The sequence below is a fragment of the Balaenoptera physalus genome (genome assembly GCF_965194825.1).
Source record: "Balaenoptera physalus genome assembly, chromosome: 21".
Classification (NCBI taxonomy): domain Eukaryota; kingdom Metazoa; phylum Chordata; class Mammalia; order Artiodactyla; family Balaenopteridae; genus Balaenoptera; species Balaenoptera physalus.
Genome location: NC_138902.1, coordinates 5963567 through 5984445, shown reverse-complemented (window position 1 = coordinate 5984445; position 20879 = coordinate 5963567).

The following is a 20879-nucleotide window of genomic DNA, read 5'->3' as shown; positions in this document are numbered from 1 at the left end:
GAAATACAGTGAGTACCAGCAGTCTTCTTTGCTCTTCTAAGAAACATCCAGACCTAGAAGCCTTTCCCAGTCACTCTATGTAATCAGAGTGTAGGGCAACTCGCTGCACCCTTCCTTAGGAAGCTAGGTGGACTCAGCTCTTCAACAGCTCCAGGGATTCTGTTCTCTCACGTCCTACATGCCATGGAAGTCTGCCTCATTGCCCTCTGTGGAGCTTCACTAAGATACACAATCTGCTTCGCCTATCTCTAGGAACTCTTACCCAATGACCCCATACCTACAGGAGAAAGGAGGCTTGCATTCCTACTGGAACCAAAGCACAGTTTTTCCTTTTACACTGCAGGACTTTAGAATAGGCTTAGGCCCTATAGCATACATAGAACGTTCCAAGGATGAGGGAGTTCCATATATGCAGAACACTCTGTGAAGAAAAGGTGATTCAGCAAGGGACCAGGGTGTAGCTAGAGTCTCTTTGGACTTTTTAGATATAAGAAGGTGTCCGGGTGCATGTTCACCAGAAAAGAAGACTTGAATGCCTAAGCCTTGCGTTCCCATTTTAAATCTCTATCCACTCCAGCCTGAGGTACCTAAATAACACTGTTTTGACTGGCCTCTATTCACTGTGGGCAGCCCTCTGGAAAGAAAAGGAGTTTCTCTAAGGAAACACGGTGCTTCCATAGCATGGGTGGGAGTTCCTCCTGTCATGCTCTAGAGCTACAGGGTAACTTGACGTGAGTCCTTGCCTCAAGCTAAGGCCTGAAAAGCCCTGCTGAAGCGAAAGCGCTTAGCATTTTCCATTATGTCGTATTGGAAGTTCTGCTTTACTTGAACGTTTCTTCACTCTACCAGACACTAGGCACCCTAGTGTAGGCACCCTCTTTCGTACAACTACAGTGAGTACCAGCAGTCTCCTTTACCCTTCTAAGAAACATCCAGACCTAGAAGCCTTTCCCAGTCACACTATGTATTCAGAGTTTAAGGCAACTCGCTGCACCCTTCCTTAGAAAGCTAGGTGGACTCAGCTCTTCAACAGCTCCAGGGATTCTGTTCTCTCACGACATACATGCCATTGAAGTCTGCCTCATTGCTCTCATTGGAGCTACACTAAGAAACACAATCTGCTTCGCCTTCTTCTAGGAACTCTTACCCAAGGACCCCATACCTACAGGAGAAAGGAGGCTTGCATTCCTACTGGAATCTAAGCAAAGTTTTTCCTGTTACACTGCAGGACTTTAGAATAGGTTTAGGCCCGAAGGGTTACATAGAGCGTTCCAAGAATGAGGGAGTTCGATACATGCAGAAAACCCTGTGAAGAAAAGTTGATTCAGCAAGGGACCAGGGTTTGGCTAGAGTCTCTATTGACTTGTTAGAAATCAGAAGGGTTTCGGCTGCATGTTAACCCGAGAAGGAGACCTGGTGGCACAAGCCTTGCTTTCCCATGTTAAATCTCTAAACATGCTTCCCTGAAGAATCCTAAATAACACTGTTTTTACCTGGCTTCTGGTCACTGTAGGCAGCCCTCTGGAAAGAAAAGGAGTTTTCTCTAAGGAAACACGGTGCTTCCATAGCATGGGTGGGAGCTCCTGCTGTCCTGCTCTAGAGCTACAGGGAAACTTGACGTGAGTGTTTGCCTCAAGCTAAGGCCTGAAAAGCCTTGCTGAAGCGAAAGCGCTTAGCAGTTTCCATTATGTCGTATTCGAAGTTCTGCTTTACTTGAATGTTTCTTCACTTACCAGACACAAGGCACCCTCGTGTAGGCACCCTTTTTCGTAGAAATACAGTGAGTACCAGCAGTCTTCTTTGCTCTTCTAAGAAACATCCAGACCTAGAAGCCTTTCCCAGTCACTCTATGTAATCAGAGTGTAGGGCAACTCGCTGCACCCTTCCTTAGGAAGCTAGGTGGACTCAGCTCTTCAACAGCTCCAGGGATTCTGTTCTCTCACGTCCTACATGCCATGGAAGTCTGCCTCATTGCCCTCTGTGGAGCTTCACTAAGATACACAATCTGCTTCGCCTATCTCTAGGAACTCTTACCCAATGACCCCATACCTACAGGAGAAAGGAGGCTTGCATTCCTACTGGAACCAAAGCACAGTTTTTCCTTTTACACTGCAGGACTTTAGAATAGGCTTAGGCCCTATAGCATACATAGAACGTTCCAAGGATGAGGGAGTTCCATATATGCAGAACACTCTGTGAAGAAAAGGTGATTCAGCAAGGGACCAGGGTGTAGCTAGAGTCTCTTTGGACTTTTTAGATATAAGAAGGTGTCCGGGTCATGTTCACCGGAAAAGAAGACCTGAATGCCTAAGCCTTCCGTTCCCATTTTAAATCTGTATCCAGGCTGCCTTGAGATACCTAAATAACACTGTTTTTGACAGTCCTCTATTCACTGTGGGCTGCCCTCTGGAAAGAAAAGGAGTTTCTCTAAGGAAACACGGTGCTTCCATAGCATGGGTGGAGCTCGTGCTTTCCTGCTCTAGAGCTACAGGGAAACTTGACGTGAGTCTTTGCCTCAAGCTAAGGCCTGTAAAGCGCTGCTGAAGCGAAAGCGCTTAGCAGTTTCCATTATGTCGTATTGGAAGTTCTGCTTTACTTGAACGTTTCTTCACTCTACCAGACACTAGGCACCCTAGTGTAGGCACCCTCTTTCGTACAACTACAGTGAGTACCAGCAGTCTCCTTTACCCTTCTAAGAAACATCCAGACCTAGAAGCCTTTCCCAGTCACACTATGTATTCAGAGTTTAAGGCAACTCGCTGCACCCTTCCTTAGAAAGCTAGGTGGACTCAGCTCTTCAACAGCTCCAGGGATTCTGTTCTCTCACGACATACATGCCATTGAAGTCTGCCTCTTTGCTCTCATTGGAGCTACACTAAGAAACACAATCTGCTTCGCCTTCTTCTAGGAACTCTTACCCAAGGACCCCATACTTACAGGAGAAAGGAGGCTTGCATTCCTACTGGAATCTAAGCAAAGTTTTTCCTGTTACACTGCAGGACTTTAGAATAGGTTTAGGCCCGAAGGGTTACATAGAGTGTTCCAAGAATGAGGGAGTTCGATACATGCAGAAAACCCTGTGAAGAAAAGTTGATTCAGCAAGGGACCAGGGTTTGGCTAGAGTCTCTATTGACTTGTTAGAAATCAGAAGGGTTTCGGCTGCATGTTAACCTGAGAAGGAGACCTGATGGCACAAGCCTTGCTTTCCCATGTTAAATCTCTAAACATGCTTCCCTGAAGAATCCTAAATAACACTGTTTTTACCTGGCTTCTGGTCATTGTAGGCAGCCCTCTCGAAAGAAAAGGAGTTTTCTCTAAGGAAACACGGTGCTTCCATAGCATGGGTGGGAGCTCCTGCTGTCCTGCTCTAGAGCTACAGGGAAACTTGACGTGAGTGTTTGCCTCAAGCTAAGGCCTGAAAAGCCTTGCTGAAGCGAAAGCGCTTAGCAGTTTCCATTATGTCGTATTCGAAGTTCTGCTTTACTTGAATGTTTCTTCACTTACCAGACACAAGGCACCCTCGTGTAGGCACCCTATTTCGTAGAAATACAGTGAGTACCAGCAGTCTTCTTTGCTCTTCTAAGAAACATCCAGACCTAGAAGCCTTTCCCAGTCACTCTATGTAATCAGAGTGTAGGGCAACTCGCTGCACCCTTCCTTAGGAAGCTAGGTGGACTCAGCTCTTCAACAGCTCCAGGGATTCTGTTCTCTCACGTCCTACATGCCATGGAAGTCTGCCTCATTGCCCTCTGTGGAGCTTCACTAAGATACACAATCTGCTTCGCCTACCTCTAGGAACTCGTACCCAATGACCCCATACCTACAGGAGAAAGGAGGCTTGCATTCCTACTGGAACCAAAGCACACTTTTTCCTTTTACACTGCAGGACTTTAGAATAGGCTTAGGCCCTATAGCATACATAGAACGTTCCAAGGATGAGGGAGTTCCATATATGCAGAACACTCTGTGAAGAAAAGGTGATTCAGCAAGGGACCAGGGTGTAGCTAGAGTCTCTTTGGACTTTTTAGATATAAGAAGGTGGCCGGGTGCATGTTCACCGGAAAAGAAGACTTGAATGCCTAAGCCTTGCGTTCCCATTTTAAATCTCTATCCACGCCAGCCTGAGATACCTAAATAACACTGTTTTGACTGGCCTCTATTCACTGTGGGCAGCCCTCTGGAAAGAAAAGGAGTTTCTCTAAGGAAACACAGTGCTTCCATAGCATGGGTGGGAGTTCCTCCTGTCATGCTCTAGAGCTACAGGGTAACTTGACGTGATTCCTTGCCTCCAGCTAAGGCCTGAAAAGCCCTGCTGAAGCGAAAGCGCTTAGCATTTTCCATTATGTCGTATTGGAAGTTCTGCTTTACTTGAACGTTTCTTCACTCTACCAGACACTAGGCACCCTAGTGTAGGCACCCTTTTTCGTACAACTACAGTGAGTACCAGCAGTCTCCTTTACCCTTCTAAGAAACATCCAGACCTAGAAGCCTTTCCCAGTCACACTATGTATTCAGAGTTTAAGGCAACTCGCTGCACCCTTCCTTAGAAAGCTAGGTGGACTCAGCTCTTCAACAGCTCCAGGGATTCTGTTCTCTCACGACCTACATGCCGTTGAAGTCTGCCTCATTGCTCTCATTGGAGCTACACTAAGAAACACAATCTGCTTCGCCTTCTTCTAGGAACTCTTACCCAAGGACCCCATACCTACAGGAGAAAGGAGGCTTGCATTCCTACTGGAATCTAAGCAAAGTTTTTCCTGTTACACTGCAGGACTTTAGAATAGGTTTAGGCCCGAAGGGTTACATAGAGCGTTCCAAGAATGAGGGAGTTCGATACATGCAGAAAACCCTGTGAAGAAAAGTTGATTCAGCAAGGGACCAGGGTTTGGCTAGAGTCTCTATTGACTTGTTAGAAATCAGAAGGGTTTCGGATGCATGTTAACCCGAGAAGGAGACCTGGTGGCACAAGCCTTGCTTTCCCATGTTAAATCTCTAAACATGCTTCCCTGAAGAATCCTAAATAACACTGTTTTTACCTGGCTTCTGGTCACTGTAGGCAGCCCTCTCGAAAGAAAAGGAGTTTTCTCTAAGGAAACACGGTGCTTCCATAGCATGGGTGGGAGCTCCTGCTGTCCTGCTCTAGAGCTACAGGGAAACTTGACGTGAGTGTTTGCCTCAAGCTAAGGCCTGAAAAGCCTTGCTGAAGCGAAAGCGCTTAGCAGTTTCCATTATGTCGTATTCCAAGTTCTGCTTTACTTGAATGTTTCTTCACTTACCAGACACAAGGCACCCTCGTGTAGGCACCCTTTTTCGTAGAAATACAGTGAGTACCAGCAGTCTTCTTTGCTCTTCTAAGAAACATCCAGACCTAGAAGCCTTTCCCAGTCACTCTATGTAATCAGAGTGTAGGGCAACTCGCTGCACCCTTCCTTAGGAAGCTAGGTGGACTCAGCTCTTCAACAGCTCCAGGGATTCTGTTCTCTCACGTTCTACATGCCATGGAAGTCTGCCTCATTGCCCTCTGTGGAGCTTCACTAAGATACACAATCTGCTTCGCCTACCTCTAGGAACTCGTACCCAATGACCCCATACCTACAGGAGAAAGGAGGCTTGCATTCCTACTGGAACCAAAGCACAGTTTTTCCTTTTACACTGCAGGACTTTAGAATAGGCTTAGGCCCTATAGCATACATAGAACGTTCCAAGGATGAGGGAGTTCCATATATGCAGAACACTGTGTGAAGAAAAGGTGATTCAGCAAGGGACCAGGGTGTAGCTAGAGTCTCTTTGGACTTTTTAGATATAAGAAGGTGTCCGGGTCATGTTCACCGGAAAAGAAGACCTGAATGCCTAAGCCTTCCGTTCCCATTTTAAATCTGTATCCAGGCTGCCTTGAGATACCTAAATAACACTGTTTTTGACAGTCCTCTATTCACTGTGGGCTGCCCTCTGGAAAGAAAAGGAGTTTCTCTAAGGAAACACGGTGCTTCCATAGCATGGGTGGAGCTCGTGCTTTCCTGCTCTAGAGCTACAGGGAAACTTGACGTGAGTCTTTGCCTCAAGCTAAGGCCTGTAAAGCGCTGCTGAAGCGAAAGCGCTTAGCAGTTTCCATTATGTCGTATTGGAAGTTCTGCTTTACTTGAACGTTTCTTCACTCTACCAGACACTAGGCACCCTAGTGTAGGCACCCTTTTTCGTACAACTACAGTGAGTACCAGCAGTCTCCTTTACCCTTCTAAGAAACATCCAGACCTAGAAGCCTTTCCCAGTCACACTATGTATTCAGAGTTTAAGGCAACTCGCTGCACCCTTCCTTAGAAAGCTAGGTGGACTCAGCTCTTCAACAGCTCCAGGGATTCTGTTCTCTCACGACCTACATGCCATTGAAGTCTGCCTCATTGCTCTCATTGGAGCTACACTAAGAAACACAATCTGCTTCGCCTTCTTCTAGGAACTCTTACCCAAGGACCCCATACCTACAGGAGAAAGGAGGCTTGCATTCCTACTGGAATCTAAGCAAAGTTTTTCCTGTTACACTGCAGGACTTTAGAATAGGTTCAGGCCCGAAGGGTTACATAGAGCGTTCCAAGAATGAGGGAGTTCGATACATGCAGAAAACCCTGTGAAGAAAAGTTGATTCAGCAAGGGACCAGGGTTTGGCTAGAGTCTCTATTGACTTGTTAGAAATCAGAAGGGTTTCGGCTGCATGTTAACCCGAGAAGGAGACCTGGTGGCACAAGCCTTGCTTTCCCATGTTAAATCTCTAAACATGCTTCCCTGAAGAATCCTAAATAACACTGTTTTTACCTGGCTTCTGGTCACTGTAGGCAGCCCTCTGGAAAGAAAAGGAGTTTTCTCTAAGGAAACACGGTGCTTCCATAGCATGGGTGGGAGCTCCTGCTGTCCTGCTCTAGAGCTACAGGGAAACTTGACGTGAGTGTTTGCCTCAAGCTAAGGCCTGAAAAGCCTTGCTGAAGCGAAAGCGCTTAGCAGTTTCCATTATGTCGTATTCGAAGTTCTGCTTTACTTGAATGTTTCTTCACTTACCAGACACAAGGCACCCTCGTGTAGGCACCCTTTTTCGTAGAAATACAGTGAGTACCAGCAGTCTTCTTTGCTCTTCTAAGAAACATCCAGACCTAGAAGCCTTTCCCAGTCACTCTATGTAATCAGAGTGTAGGGCAACTCGCTGCACCCTTCCTTAGGAAGCTAGGTGGACTCAGCTCTTCAACAGCTCCAGGGATTCTGTTCTCTCACGTCCTACATGCCATGGAAGTCTGCCTCATTGCCCTCTGTGGAGCTTCACTAAGATACACAATCTGCTTCGCCTACCTCTAGGAACTCTTACCCAATGACCCCATACCTACAGGAGAAAGGAGGCTTGCATTCCTACTGGAACCAAAGCACACTTTTTCCTTTTACACTGCAGGACTTTAGAATAGGCTTAGGCCCTATAGCATACATAGAACGTTCCAAGGATGAGGGAGTTCCATATATGCAGAACACTCTGTGAAGAAAAGGTGATTCAGCAAGGGACCAGGGTGTAGCTAGAGTCTCTTTGGACTTTTTAGATATAAGAAGGTGTCCGGGTGCATGTTCACCGGAAAAGAAGACTTGAATGCCTAAGCCTTGCGTTCCCATTTTAAATCTCTATCCACTCCAGCCTGAGGTACCTAAATAACACTGTTTTGACTGGCCTCTATTCACTGTGGGCAGCCCTCTGGAAAGAAAAGGAGTTTCTCTAAGGAAACACGGTGCTTCCATAGCATGGGTGGGAGTTCCTCCTGTCATGCTCTAGAGCTACAGGGTAACTTGACGTGAGTCCTTGCCTCAAGCTAAGGCCTGAAAAGCCCTGCTGAAGCGAAAGCGCTTAGCATTTTCCATTATGTCGTATTGGAAGTTCTGCTTTACTTGAACGTTTCTTCACTCTACCAGACACTAGGCACCCTAGTGTAGGCACCCTCTTTCGTACAACTACAGTGAGTACCAGCAGTCTCCTTTACCCTTCTAAGAAACATCCAGACCTAGAAGCCTTTCCCAGTCACACTATGTATTCAGAGTTTAAGGCAACTCGCTGCACCCTTCCTTAGAAAGCTAGGTGGACTCAGCTCTTCAACAGCTCCAGGGATTCTGTTCTCTCACGACATACATGCCATTGAAGTCTGCCTCATTGCTCTCATTGGAGCTACACTAAGAAACACAATCTGCTTCGCCTTCTTCTAGGAACTCTTACCCAAGGACCCCATACCTACAGGAGAAAGGAGGCTTGCATTCCTACTGGAATCTAAGCAAAGTTTTTCCTGTTACACTGCAGGACTTTAGAATAGGTTCAGGCCCGAAGGGTTACATAGAGCGTTCCAAGAATGAGGGAGTTCGATACATGCAGAAAACCCTGTGAAGAAAAGTTGATTCAGCAAGGGACCAGGGTTTGGCTAGAGTCTCTATTGACTTGTTAGAAATCAGAAGGGTTTCGGCTGCATGTTAACCCGAGAAGGAGACCTGGTGGCACAAGCCTTGCTTTCCCATGTTAAATCTCTAAACATGCTTCCCTGAAGAATCCTAAATAACACTGTTTTTACCTGGCTTCTGGTCACTGTAGGCAGCCCTCTGGAAAGAAAAGGAGTTTTCTCTAAGGAAACACGGTGCTTCCATAGCATGGGTGGGAGCTCCTGCTGTCCTGCTCTAGAGCTACAGGGAAACTTGACGTGAGTGTTTGCCTCAAGCTAAGGCCTGAAAAGCCTTGCTGAAGCGAAAGCGCTTAGCAGTTTCCATTATGTCGTATTCGAAGTTCTGCTTTACTTGAATGTTTCTTCACTTACCAGACACAAGGCACCCTCGTGTAGGCACCCTTTTTCGTAGAAATACAGTGAGTACCAGCAGTCTTCTTTGCTCTTCTAAGAAACATCCAGACCTAGAAGCCTTTCCCAGTCACTCTATGTAATCAGAGTGTAGGGCAACTCGCTGCACCCTTCCTTAGGAAGCTAGGTGGACTCAGCTCTTCAACAGCTCCAGGGATTCTGTTCTCTCACGTCCTACATGCCATGGAAGTCTGCCTCATTGCCCTCTGTGGAGCTTCACTAAGATACACAATCTGCTTCGCCTATCTCTAGGAACTCTTACCCAATGACCCCATACCTACAGGAGAAAGGAGGCTTGCATTCCTACTGGAACCAAAGCACAGTTTTTCCTTTTACACTGCAGGACTTTAGAATAGGCTTAGGCCCTATAGCATACATAGAACGTTCCAAGGATGAGGGAGTTCCATATATGCAGAACACTCTGTGAAGAAAAGGTGATTCAGCAAGGGACCAGGGTGTAGCTAGAGTCTCTTTGGACTTTTTAGATATAAGAAGGTGTCCGGGTGCATGTTCACCAGAAAAGAAGACTTGAATGCCTAAGCCTTGCGTTCCCATTTTAAATCTCTATCCACTCCAGCCTGAGGTACCTAAATAACACTGTTTTGACTGGCCTCTATTCACTGTGGGCAGCCCTCTGGAAAGAAAAGGAGTTTCTCTAAGGAAACACGGTGCTTCCATAGCATGGGTGGGAGTTCCTCCTGTCATGCTCTAGAGCTACAGGGTAACTTGACGTGAGTCCTTGCCTCAAGCTAAGGCCTGAAAAGCCCTGCTGAAGCGAAAGCGCTTAGCATTTTCCATTATGTCGTATTGGAAGTTCTGCTTTACTTGAACGTTTCTTCACTCTACCAGACACTAGGCACCCTAGTGTAGGCACCCTCTTTCGTACAACTACAGTGAGTACCAGCAGTCTCCTTTACCCTTCTAAGAAACATCCAGACCTAGAAGCCTTTCCCAGTCACACTATGTATTCAGAGTTTAAGGCAACTCGCTGCACCCTTCCTTAGAAAGCTAGGTGGACTCAGCTCTTCAACAGCTCCAGGGATTCTGTTCTCTCACGACATACATGCCATTGAAGTCTGCCTCATTGCTCTCATTGGAGCTACACTAAGAAACACAATCTGCTTCGCCTTCTTCTAGGAACTCTTACCCAAGGACCCCATACCTACAGGAGAAAGGAGGCTTGCATTCCTACTGGAATCTAAGCAAAGTTTTTCCTGTTACACTGCAGGACTTTAGAATAGGTTTAGGCCCGAAGGGTTACATAGAGCGTTCCAAGAATGAGGGAGTTCGATACATGCAGAAAACCCTGTGAAGAAAAGTTGACTCAGCAAGGGACCAGGGTTTGGCTAGAGTCTCTATTGACTTGTTAGAAATCAGAAGGGTTTCGGCTGCATGTTAACCCGAGAAGGAGACCTGGTGGCACAAGCCTTGCTTTCCCATGTTAAATCTCTAAACATGCTTCCCTGAAGAATCCTAAATAACACTGTTTTTACCTGGCTTCTGGTCACTGTAGGCAGCCCTCTGGAAAGAAAAGGAGTTTTCTCTAAGGAAACACGGTGCTTCCATAGCATGGGTGGGAGCTCCTGCTGTCCTGCTCTAGAGCTACAGGGAAACTTGACGTGAGTGTTTGCCTCAAGCTAAGGCCTGAAAAGCCTTGCTGAAGCGAAAGCGCTTAGCAGTTTCCATTATGTCGTATTCGAAGTTCTGCTTTACTTGAATGTTTCTTCACTTACCAGACACAAGGCACCCTCGTGTAGGCACCCTTTTTCGTAGAAATACAGTGAGTACCAGCAGTCTTCTTTGCTCTTCTAAGAAACATCCAGACCTAGAAGCCTTTCCCAGTCACTCTATGTAATCAGAGTGTAGGGCAACTCGCTGCACCCTTCCTTAGGAAGCTAGGTGGACTCAGCTCTTCAACAGCTCCAGGGATTCTGTTCTCTCACGTCCTACATGCCATGGAAGTCTGCCTCATTGCCCTCTGTGGAGCTTCACTAAGATACACAATCTGCTTCGCCTATCTCTAGGAACTCTTACCCAATGACCCCATACCTACAGGAGAAAGGAGGCTTGCATTCCTACTGGAACCAAAGCACAGTTTTTCCTTTTACACTGCAGGACTTTAGAATAGGCTTAGGCCCTATAGCATACATAGAACGTTCCAAGGATGAGGGAGTTCCATATATGCAGAACACTCTGTGAAGAAAAGGTGATTCAGCAAGGGACCAGGGTGTAGCTAGAGTCTCTTTGGACTTTTTAGATATAAGAAGGTGTCCGGGTCATGTTCACCGGAAAAGAAGACCTGAATGCCTAAGCCTTCCGTTCCCATTTTAAATCTGTATCCAGGCTGCCTTGAGATACCTAAATAACACTGTTTTTGACAGTCCTCTATTCACTGTGGGCTGCCCTCTGGAAAGAAAAGGAGTTTCTCTAAGGAAACACGGTGCTTCCATAGCATGGGTGGAGCTCGTGCTTTCCTGCTCTAGAGCTACAGGGAAACTTGACGTGAGTCTTTGCCTCAAGCTAAGGCCTGTAAAGCGCTGCTGAAGCGAAAGCGCTTAGCAGTTTCCATTATGTCGTATTGGAAGTTCTGCTTTACTTGAACGTTTCTTCACTCTACCAGACACTAGGCACCCTAGTGTAGGCACCCTCTTTCGTACAACTACAGTGAGTACCAGCAGTCTCCTTTACCCTTCTAAGAAACATCCAGACCTAGAAGCCTTTCCCAGTCACACTATGTATTCAGAGTTTAAGGCAACTCGCTGCACCCTTCCTTAGAAAGCTAGGTGGACTCAGCTCTTCAACAGCTCCAGGGATTCTGTTCTCTCACGACATACATGCCATTGAAGTCTGCCTCTTTGCTCTCATTGGAGCTACACTAAGAAACACAATCTGCTTCGCCTTCTTCTAGGAACTCTTACCCAAGGACCCCATACTTACAGGAGAAAGGAGGCTTGCATTCCTACTGGAATCTAAGCAAAGTTTTTCCTGTTACACTGCAGGACTTTAGAATAGGTTTAGGCCCGAAGGGTTACATAGAGTGTTCCAAGAATGAGGGAGTTCGATACATGCAGAAAACCCTGTGAAGAAAAGTTGATTCAGCAAGGGACCAGGGTTTGGCTAGAGTCTCTATTGACTTGTTAGAAATCAGAAGGGTTTCGGCTGCATGTTAACCTGAGAAGGAGACCTGATGGCACAAGCCTTGCTTTCCCATGTTAAATCTCTAAACATGCTTCCCTGAAGAATCCTAAATAACACTGTTTTTACCTGGCTTCTGGTCATTGTAGGCAGCCCTCTCGAAAGAAAAGGAGTTTTCTCTAAGGAAACACGGTGCTTCCATAGCATGGGTGGGAGCTCCTGCTGTCCTGCTCTAGAGCTACAGGGAAACTTGACGTGAGTGTTTGCCTCAAGCTAAGGCCTGAAAAGCCTTGCTGAAGCGAAAGCGCTTAGCAGTTTCCATTATGTCGTATTCGAAGTTCTGCTTTACTTGAATGTTTCTTCACTTACCAGACACAAGGCACCCTCGTGTAGGCACCCTATTTCGTAGAAATACAGTGAGTACCAGCAGTCTTCTTTGCTCTTCTAAGAAACATCCAGACCTAGAAGCCTTTCCCAGTCACTCTATGTAATCAGAGTGTAGGGCAACTCGCTGCACCCTTCCTTAGGAAGCTAGGTGGACTCAGCTCTTCAACAGCTCCAGGGATTCTGTTCTCTCACGTCCTACATGCCATGGAAGTCTGCCTCATTGCCCTCTGTGGAGCTTCACTAAGATACACAATCTGCTTCGCCTACCTCTAGGAACTCGTACCCAATGACCCCATACCTACAGGAGAAAGGAGGCTTGCATTCCTACTGGAACCAAAGCACACTTTTTCCTTTTACACTGCAGGACTTTAGAATAGGCTTAGGCCCTATAGCATACATAGAACGTTCCAAGGATGAGGGAGTTCCATATATGCAGAACACTCTGTGAAGAAAAGGTGATTCAGCAAGGGACCAGGGTGTAGCTAGAGTCTCTTTGGACTTTTTAGATATAAGAAGGTGGCCGGGTGCATGTTCACCGGAAAAGAAGACTTGAATGCCTAAGCCTTGCGTTCCCATTTTAAATCTCTATCCACGCCAGCCTGAGATACCTAAATAACACTGTTTTGACTGGCCTCTATTCACTGTGGGCAGCCCTCTGGAAAGAAAAGGAGTTTCTCTAAGGAAACACAGTGCTTCCATAGCATGGGTGGGAGTTCCTCCTGTCATGCTCTAGAGCTACAGGGTAACTTGACGTGATTCCTTGCCTCCAGCTAAGGCCTGAAAAGCCCTGCTGAAGCGAAAGCGCTTAGCATTTTCCATTATGTCGTATTGGAAGTTCTGCTTTACTTGAACGTTTCTTCACTCTACCAGACACTAGGCACCCTAGTGTAGGCACCCTTTTTCGTACAACTACAGTGAGTACCAGCAGTCTCCTTTACCCTTCTAAGAAACATCCAGACCTAGAAGCCTTTCCCAGTCACACTATGTATTCAGAGTTTAAGGCAACTCGCTGCACCCTTCCTTAGAAAGCTAGGTGGACTCAGCTCTTCAACAGCTCCAGGGATTCTGTTCTCTCACGACCTACATGCCGTTGAAGTCTGCCTCATTGCTCTCATTGGAGCTACACTAAGAAACACAATCTGCTTCGCCTTCTTCTAGGAACTCTTACCCAAGGACCCCATACCTACAGGAGAAAGGAGGCTTGCATTCCTACTGGAATCTAAGCAAAGTTTTTCCTGTTACACTGCAGGACTTTAGAATAGGTTTAGGCCCGAAGGGTTACATAGAGCGTTCCAAGAATGAGGGAGTTCGATACATGCAGAAAACCCTGTGAAGAAAAGTTGATTCAGCAAGGGACCAGGGTTTGGCTAGAGTCTCTATTGACTTGTTAGAAATCAGAAGGGTTTCGGATGCATGTTAACCCGAGAAGGAGACCTGGTGGCACAAGCCTTGCTTTCCCATGTTAAATCTCTAAACATGCTTCCCTGAAGAATCCTAAATAACACTGTTTTTACCTGGCTTCTGGTCACTGTAGGCAGCCCTCTCGAAAGAAAAGGAGTTTTCTCTAAGGAAACACGGTGCTTCCATAGCATGGGTGGGAGCTCCTGCTGTCCTGCTCTAGAGCTACAGGGAAACTTGACGTGAGTGTTTGCCTCAAGCTAAGGCCTGAAAAGCCTTGCTGAAGCGAAAGCGCTTAGCAGTTTCCATTATGTCGTATTCCAAGTTCTGCTTTACTTGAATGTTTCTTCACTTACCAGACACAAGGCACCCTCGTGTAGGCACCCTTTTTCGTAGAAATACAGTGAGTACCAGCAGTCTTCTTTGCTCTTCTAAGAAACATCCAGACCTAGAAGCCTTTCCCAGTCACTCTATGTAATCAGAGTGTAGGGCAACTCGCTGCACCCTTCCTTAGGAAGCTAGGTGGACTCAGCTCTTCAACAGCTCCAGGGATTCTGTTCTCTCACGTTCTACATGCCATGGAAGTCTGCCTCATTGCCCTCTGTGGAGCTTCACTAAGATACACAATCTGCTTCGCCTACCTCTAGGAACTCGTACCCAATGACCCCATACCTACAGGAGAAAGGAGGCTTGCATTCCTACTGGAACCAAAGCACAGTTTTTCCTTTTACACTGCAGGACTTTAGAATAGGCTTAGGCCCTATAGCATACATAGAACGTTCCAAGGATGAGGGAGTTCCATATATGCAGAACACTGTGTGAAGAAAAGGTGATTCAGCAAGGGACCAGGGTGTAGCTAGAGTCTCTTTGGACTTTTTAGATATAAGAAGGTGTCCGGGTCATGTTCACCGGAAAAGAAGACCTGAATGCCTAAGCCTTCCGTTCCCATTTTAAATCTGTATCCAGGCTGCCTTGAGATACCTAAATAACACTGTTTTTGACAGTCCTCTATTCACTGTGGGCTGCCCTCTGGAAAGAAAAGGAGTTTCTCTAAGGAAACACGGTGCTTCCATAGCATGGGTGGAGCTCGTGCTTTCCTGCTCTAGAGCTACAGGGAAACTTGACGTGAGTCTTTGCCTCAAGCTAAGGCCTGTAAAGCGCTGCTGAAGCGAAAGCGCTTAGCAGTTTCCATTATGTCGTATTGGAAGTTCTGCTTTACTTGAACGTTTCTTCACTCTACCAGACACTAGGCACCCTAGTGTAGGCACCCTTTTTCGTACAACTACAGTGAGTACCAGCAGTCTCCTTTACCCTTCTAAGAAACATCCAGACCTAGAAGCCTTTCCCAGTCACACTATGTATTCAGAGTTTAAGGCAACTCGCTGCACCCTTCCTTAGAAAGCTAGGTGGACTCAGCTCTTCAACAGCTCCAGGGATTCTGTTCTCTCACGACCTACATGCCATTGAAGTCTGCCTCATTGCTCTCATTGGAGCTACACTAAGAAACACAATCTGCTTCGCCTTCTTCTAGGAACTCTTACCCAAGGACCCCATACCTACAGGAGAAAGGAGGCTTGCATTCCTACTGGAATCTAAGCAAAGTTTTTCCTGTTACACTGCAGGACTTTAGAATAGGTTCAGGCCCGAAGGGTTACATAGAGCGTTCCAAGAATGAGGGAGTTCGATACATGCAGAAAACCCTGTGAAGAAAAGTTGATTCAGCAAGGGACCAGGGTTTGGCTAGAGTCTCTATTGACTTGTTAGAAATCAGAAGGGTTTCGGCTGCATGTTAACCCGAGAAGGAGACCTGGTGGCACAAGCCTTGCTTTCCCATGTTAAATCTCTAAACATGCTTCCCTGAAGAATCCTAAATAACACTGTTTTTACCTGGCTTCTGGTCACTGTAGGCAGCCCTCTGGAAAGAAAAGGAGTTTTCTCTAAGGAAACACGGTGCTTCCATAGCATGGGTGGGAGCTCCTGCTGTCCTGCTCTAGAGCTACAGGGAAACTTGACGTGAGTGTTTGCCTCAAGCTAAGGCCTGAAAAGCCTTGCTGAAGCGAAAGCGCTTAGCAGTTTCCATTATGTCGTATTCGAAGTTCTGCTTTACTTGAATGTTTCTTCACTTACCAGACACAAGGCACCCTCGTGTAGGCACCCTTTTTCGTAGAAATACAGTGAGTACCAGCAGTCTTCTTTGCTCTTCTAAGAAACATCCAGACCTAGAAGCCTTTCCCAGTCACTCTATGTAATCAGAGTGTAGGGCAACTCGCTGCACCCTTCCTTAGGAAGCTAGGTGGACTCAGCTCTTCAACAGCTCCAGGGATTCTGTTCTCTCACGTCCTACATGCCATGGAAGTCTGCCTCATTGCCCTCTGTGGAGCTTCACTAAGATACACAATCTGCTTCGCCTACCTCTAGGAACTCTTACCCAATGACCCCATACCTACAGGAGAAAGGAGGCTTGCATTCCTACTGGAACCAAAGCACACTTTTTCCTTTTACACTGCAGGACTTTAGAATAGGCTTAGGCCCTATAGCATACATAGAACGTTCCAAGGATGAGGGAGTTCCATATATGCAGAACACTCTGTGAAGAAAAGGTGATTCAGCAAGGGACCAGGGTGTAGCTAGAGTCTCTTTGGACTTTTTAGATATAAGAAGGTGTCCGGGTGCATGTTCACCGGAAAAGAAGACTTGAATGCCTAAGCCTTGCGTTCCCATTTTAAATCTCTATCCACGCCAGCCTGAGATACCTAAATAACACTGTTTTGACTGGCCTCTATTCACTGTGGGCAGCCCTCTGGAAAGAAAAGGAGTTTCTCTAAGGAAACACGGTGCTTCCATAGCATGGGTTTGAGTTCCTCCTGTCATGCTCTAGAGCTACAGGGTAACTTGACGTGAGTCCTTGCCTCAAGCTAAGGCCTGAAAAGCCCTGCTGAAGCGAAAGCGCTTAGCATTTTCCATTATGTCGTATTGGAAGTTCTGCTTTACTTGAACGTTTCTTCACTCTACCAGACACTAGGCACCCTAGTGTAGGCACCCTCTTTCGTACAACTACAGTGAGTACCAGCAGTCTCCTTTACCCTTCTAAGAAACATCCAGACCTAGAAGCCTTTCCCAGTCACACTATGTATTCAGAGTTTAAGGCAACTCGCTGCACCCTTCCTTAGAAAGCTAGGTGGACTCAGCTCTTCAACAGCTCCAGGGATTCTGTTCTCTCACGACATACATGCCATTGAAGTCTGCCTCATTGCTCTCATTGGAGCTACACTAAGAAACACAATCTGCTTCGCCTTCTTCTAGGAACTCTTACCCAAGGACCCCATACCTACAGGAGAAAGGAGGCTTGCATTCCTACTGGAATCTAAGCAAAGTTTTTCCTGTTACACTGCAGGACTTTAGAATAGGTTCAGGCCCGAAGGGTTACATAGAGCGTTCCAAGAATGAGGGAGTTCGATACATGCAGAAAACCCTGTGAAGAAAAGTTGACTCAGCAAGGGACCAGGGTTTGGCTAGAGTCTCTATTGACTTGTTAGAAATCAGAAGGGTTTCGGCTGCATGTTAACCCGAGAAGGAGACCTGGTGGCACAAGCCTTGCTTTCCCATGTTAAATCTCTAAACATGCTTCCCTGAAGAATCCTAAATAACACTGTTTTTACCTGGCTTCTGGTCACTGTAGGCAGCCCTCTGGAAAGAAAAGGAGTTTTCTCTAAGGAAACACGGTGCTTCCATAGCATGGGTGGGAGCTCCTGCTGTCCTGCTCTAGAGCTACAGGGAAACTTGACGTGAGTGTTTGCCTCAAGCTAAGGCCTGAAAAGCCTTGCTGAAGCGAAAGCGCTTAGCAGTTTCCATTATGTCGTATTCGAAGTTCTGCTTTACTTGAATGTTTCTTCACTTACCAGACACAAGGCACCCTCGTGTAGGCACCCTTTTTCGTAGAAATACAGTGAGTACCAGCAGTCTTCTTTGCTCTTCTAAGAAACATCCAGACCTAGAAGCCTTTCCCAGTCACTCTATGTAATCAGAGTGTAGGGCAACTCGCTGCACCCTTCCTTAGGAAGCTAGGTGGACTCAGCTCTTCAACAGCTCCAGGGATTCTGTTCTCTCACGTCCTACATGCCATGGAAGTCTGCCTCATTGCCCTCTGTGGAGCTTCACTAAGATACACAATCTGCTTCGCCTACCTCTAGGAACTCTTACCCAATGACCCCATACCTACAGGAGAAAGGAGGCTTGCATTCCTACTGGAACCAAAGCACACTTTTTCCTTTTACACTGCAGGACTTTAGAATAGGCTTAGGCCCTATAGCATACATAGAACGTTCCAAGGATGAGGGAGTTCCATATATGCAGAACACTCTGTGAAGAAAAGGTGATTCAGCAAGGGACCAGGGTGTAGCTAGAGTCTCTTTGGACTTTTTAGATATAAGAAGGTGTCCGGGTGCATGTTCACCGGAAAAGAAGACTTGAATGCCTAAGCCTTGCGTTCCCATTTTAAATCTCTATCCACGCCAGCCTGAGATACCTAAATAACACTGTTTTGACTGGCCTCTATTCACTGTGGGCAGCCCTCTGGAAAGAAAAGGAGTTTCTCTAAGGAAACACGGTGCTTCCATAGCATGGGTGAGAGTTCCTCCTGTCATGCTCTAGAGCTACAGGGTAACTTGACGTGAGTCCTTGCCTCAAGCTAAGGCCTGAAAAGCCCTGCTGAAGCGAAAGCGCTTAGCATTTTCCATTATGTCGTATTGGAAGTTCTGCTTTACTTGAACGTTTCTTCACTCTACCAGACACTAGGCACCCTAGTGTAGGCACCCTCTTTCGTACAACTACAGTGAGTACCAGCAGTCTCCTTTACCCTTCTAAGAAACATCCAGACCTAGAAGCCTTTCCCAGTCACACTATGTATTCAGAGTTTAAGGCAACTCGCTGCACCCTTCCTTAGAAAGCTAGGTGGACTCAGCTCTTCAACAGCTCCAGGGATTCTGTTCTCTCACGACATACATGCCATTGAAGTCTGCCTCATTGCTCTCATTGGAGCTACACTAAGAAACACAATCTGCTTCGCCTTCTTCTAGGAACTCTTACCCAAGGACCCCATACCTACAGGAGAAAGGAGGCTTGCATTCCTACTGGAATCTAAGCAAAGTTTTTCCTGTTACACTGCAGGACTTTAGAATAGGTTCAGGCCCGAAGGGTTACATAGAGCGTTCCAAGAATGAGGGAGTTCGATACATGCAGAAAACCCTGTGAAGAAAAGTTGACTCAGCAAGGGACCAGGGTTTGGCTAGAGTCTCTATTGACTTGTTAGAAATCAGAAGGGTTTCGGCTGCATGTTAACCCGAGAAGGAGACCTGGTGGCACAAGCCTTGCTTTCCCATGTTAAATCTCTAAACATGCTTCCCTGAAGAATCCTAAATAACACTGTTTTTACCTGGCTTCTGGTCACTGTAGGCAGCCCTCTGGAAAGAAAAGGAGTTTTCTCTAAGGAAACACGGTGCTTCCATAGCATGGGTGGGAGCTCCTGCTGTCCTGCTCTAGAGCTACAGGGAAACTTGACGTGAGTGTTTGCCTCAAGCTAAGGCCTGAAAAGCCTTGCTGAAGCGAAAGCGCTTAGCAGTTTCCATTATGTCGTATTCGAAGTTCTGCTTTACTTGAATGTTTCTTCACTTACCAGACACAAGGCACCCTCGTGTAGGCACCCTTTTTCGTAGAAATACAGTGAGTACCAGCAGTCTTCTTTGCTCTTCTAAGAAACATCCAGACCTAGAAGCCTTTCCCAGTCACTCTATGTAATCAGAGTGTAGGGCAACTCGCTGCACCCTTCCTTAGGAAGCTAGGTGGACTCAGCTCTTCAACAGCTCCAGGGATTCTGTTCTCTCACGTCCTACATGCCATGGAAGTCTGCCTCATTGCCCTCTGTGGAGCTTCACTAAGATACACAATCTGCTTCGCCTACCTCTAGGAACTCTTACCCAATGACCCCATACCTACAGGAGAAAGGAGGCTTGCATTCCTACTGGAACCAAAGCACACTTTTTCCTTTTACACTGCAGGACTTTAGAATAGGCTTAGGCCCTATAGCATACATAGAACGTTCCAAGGATGAGGGAGTTCCATATATGCAGAACACTCTGTGAAGAAAAGGTGATTCAGCAAGGGACCAGGGTGTAGCTAGAGTCTCTTTGGACTTTTTAGATATAAGAAGGTGTCCGGGTCATGTTCACCGGAAAAGAAGACCTGAATGCCTAAGCCTTCCGTTCCCATTTTAAATCTGTATCCAGGCTGCCTTGAGATACCTAAATAACACTGTTTTTGACAGTCCTCTATTCACTGTGGGCTGCCCTCTGGAAAGAAAAGGAGTTTCTCTAAGGAAACACGGTGCTTCCATAGCATGGGTGGAGCTCGTGCTTTCCTGCTCTAGAGCTACAGGGAAACTTGACGTGAGTCTTTGCCTCAAGCTAAGGCCTGTAAAGCGCTGCTGAAGCGAAAGCGCTTAGCAGTTTCCATTATGTCGTATTGGAAGTTCTGCTTTACTTGAACGTTTCTTCACTCTACCAGACACTAGGCACCCTAGTGTAGGCACCCTCTTTCGTACAACTACAGTGAGTACCAGCAGTCTCCTTTACCCTTCTAAGAAACATCCAGACCTAGAAGCCTTTCCCAGTCACACTATGTATTCAGAGTTTAAGGCAACTCGCTGCACCCTTCCTTAGAAAGCTAGGTGGACTCAGCTCTTCAACAGCTCCAGGGATTCTGTTCTCTCACGACCTACATGCCATTGAAGTCTGCCTCATTGCTCTCATTGGAGCTACACTAAGAAACACAATCTGCTTCGCCTTCTTCTAGGAACTCTTACCCAAGGACCCCATACCTACAGGAGAAAGGAGGCTTGCATTCCTACTGGAATCTAAGCAAAGTTTTTCCTGTTACACTGCAGGACTTTAGAATAGGTTCAGGCCCGAAGGGTTACATAGAGCGTTCCAAGAATGAGGGAGTTCGATACATGCAGAAAACCCTGTGAAGAAAAGTTGATTCAGCAAGGGACCAGGGTTTGGCTAGAGTCTCTATTGACTTGTTAGAAATCAGAAGGGTTTCGGCTGC